A 3,407-nucleotide genomic window follows, 5' to 3' on the forward strand; every position below is an offset into this window, starting at 1 on the left:
ACTGGGTACCACTTCACACCCACCAGAATGACAATAATAGTAATAATAATCCTATATAATAAAAGGCTAATATGCAAATCAACCGAACTACAAGACTACCGATCGCTATGATGTGCACTGACCACTAGGGGTCAGATGCTCAATGCAGGAGCTGCCCCCTGGTGGTCAGTGTGCTCCCACAGAGGGAGCAATGCTCAGTCAGAAGCTGAACTCATGACTGGCAAGTGCAGCAGTTGTGGCAGGAGCCTCTCCCACCTCTGCAGCAGTGCTAAGAATGTCTGACTACCGGCTCAGGCCCACTGCCCCCAGGAGCAGTGGGCATAAGCCGGCAGTCGGACATACCCTGAGGGCTCCCGGACTGTGAGACGGCACAGGCCGGGCTGAGGAACCCCTCCTCCCTGAGTGCCCAAATTACGTGCACTGGGCCTCTAGTACAGAAAATAACAGTGTTGATGAGGATGTAGAGAAATCAGAACCTTCCTATGTTGCTGAGGGGAGTGCAAAACCATGCAGCTTCTATGGAAAAGAATTGCTATTTCCTCAAAAAGTTAAGCTTAGAACCAGCAATTCCACTCCTAGGCCTATACCCAAAGACCTGAAAAACAGGTTTTCAAATACTTATATAGGAATTTTCATAGTAGCACTGCTCATGATAGCCAAAAAGTGGAAACAAACCCAATGTCTATCAACTGATGAATTGTTAACAAAATGTGGCATATTCACACATGGAAACTTATTCAACCATAAAAAGAAATGAAGTGTAGAAACATGCTACAACATGGATAAACCATGAAGACATGATAAATAAAAAAACTTGACACAAAAGGCCACCTATTGTATGACTTCATTTATATGAAACATCCAGAATAGGTAAATCCACAGAGACAGGAAGCTGATCTTGTGGATCTCTCATTTCTTGTTGGAAAGCTATTTTGATTTTTCTTCTTCAAGGTCAAGCTTTCTTCCTAACACTTCTTTTTTTATTTCTTTTTTATTTTATTGATTATTTACAAAGGGGAAGGGAGAGAGAGAGTTAGAAACATCGATGAGAGAGAAACATCGATCAGCTGGCTCCTACACATCTCCTACTGGGGATGTGCCCATAACCCAGGTACATGCCCTTGACCAGAATCGAACCTGGGACCTTTCAGTCTGCAGGCCGACGTTCTATCCACTGAGCCAAACCCGCTTCGGCTTCCTAACACTTCTTGATCTTCACGGGCTCTATAGGCTGGCGTTCCCCCAAGGCTTGGTCCAAAGACCCTATTCTCTTTACTCTCTGCTTTCTCCTCAAGGTGATTTCTTTCATGTCCATGATTTCCATGATAATCTGTTTGTCATTAACTCTAAAATTTACCTATCACTTATAAACCTCTCTCTGCGTTTCATCTCTCTCTAGCCAACATCTCCACTTGAACGAAAGAATTTTAAACAAAAAGATCCAAAACTGCACATATGGTCTTCCCTTAAACTGGTTTGGAATTTCCTGTCTCAAAAAATGACTTCACTATGTCTGAAAGCCATGAATCTGGGAGGCATCGCTGACATTTCTTTTCCCTACTTTCTTATCCATAACAAAGTCCTGACTCACAAATCCTACTTCTCGATGATATCATAGCCACTGTTCTGGTTCAAGCCACCATCTTACTCCTGGACTGCTGCCAGGACCTCAGAACCACTTCCTCAGAGCCACTGAAATTCCTTCTCTACCCTGCAAGCCACTGTGATTTTGTTTTTCACTTTTTTTTTTCATTGTAGTAAAATACACATAACACGAAATTTACCCTTTTAACCAGTTTTAAGTGTACCATTCTCGGGTATTAAGCACATTCCTGGTCAGGGCACATGCCCAGGGGATGAGCAGGAGGCAGTTGATCGATCTTTCTCACATTGATGTCCCCCACCCCTTTCTCTCTCTAAAATCAATAAAAACATAAAAATTTTAAATGCTTCACTTTAAACCCCCTCATCTTCTTCCTTTTCTTCACCAGCTGTTCTAGGGCATCCTTTCCTCATTCATTCAGTAAATATTTATCAAATGTCAAGCACTGAGCTGACACTGAGTGCACAGGGTGAAGAAGAGAGAGCCAGTCCCCACCTGCATTCCACTGAAGGAAGAAAGAAAATGACCATGCCCTGACCGGTTTGGCTCAGTGGATAGAGCGTCGCCCTGCGGGCTGAAGGGTCCTGGGTTCGATTCCAGCCAAGGGCATGTACCTTGGTTGCGGGGACCCGTCCGGGGTATGCAAGAGGCAGCTGATCGATGTTTCTCTCTCATCGATGTTTCTAACTCTCTATCCCTCTCCCTTCCTCTCTGTGAAAAATCAATAAAATATATTGAAAAAGAAAAAAAAATGACCACGTGCAGAAACAAATAACAGGAGTGGATATCATGATGAGTAGATGGCTGGAAGTGCTGTGATAGAATTAATGAGGGAAATGGAATAGAGGGTGAATTGGTAGGTGGGGGAAGAAACGTGAGGGAGGTGGTTTTAGATACAGTAGTCAGGAAAGACAATAGTCAAATCAAGTCTGAATGATGAGAAAGATACCAAAATATGGGGGAGGAAACTCTGAGCATGAACCAGCACAAACTGGAGGTATAACAAAAAGGCCAAGAGGACTGCTGCACAGTGAACGAGGGATAAGGGTAAGAAATGAGGGAGAGGTGGGCAGGTGTCACAGCACACAGCCCTTGTAGGCCATGGTAAGGGCTGTGGATGTTTTGATGATAATAGGAAGCTATTGGAGGGTTCTAAGCAGAGGGGTGATGTGATTGGATTTGTGTTTTAAATGAGCACTTTGATGCTATGTAGAGAACAGAGTATTGGGGGCTGGGTTTGAAAAGGGGAGAGGAGCATGAGTAGAAGTCGGGAGACCCAGTAGAGGCTGCTGTGCTGGTATGCGTGAGCTATCTACACTAATAAAAGAGAAACATGGTAATTGGCGTACAACTGCTACCCTTCCCATTGGCTAATCAGCGAGATATGCAAATTAACTGTCAGCCAAGACAGCGGCCAGCAGCCAGGCAGCTTGAAACTAACATGAGGCTTGCTTGCTTCAGTGGCGAAGGACTCCAACATTCCCCGCCTGCGGCTGCAGGCCTCTGAGCCTGCAGTTTAAGAGACTCTGTAACAAATACCACTGGAATTCAGCCAGCAGGATTGCAACATTGTAAGCAAAGGCCAGAAACCTACTTTCAGCCGTGGAAACCTAAGAGCTGGAGCCAAGCCTCAAAGCTAAAGCTGGCCCAGAATTAAAAAAAAAGAAAAAAAGAGTGGTTTGGAGCTTCAGTCACCCTCAGCCTGAAAACAGCCCTCAGCCCCTCACCCAGACTGGCCAGGCACCCCAGTGGGGACCCCCACCCTGAAGGGTGTGTGACCAGCTGCAAACAGCCCTCATACCCT

This window comes from Myotis davidii, unplaced genomic scaffold (assembly GCF_000327345.1).
Source record: "Myotis davidii unplaced genomic scaffold, ASM32734v1 scaffold1295, whole genome shotgun sequence".
Taxonomy (NCBI): Eukaryota; Metazoa; Chordata; class Mammalia; order Chiroptera; family Vespertilionidae; genus Myotis; species Myotis davidii.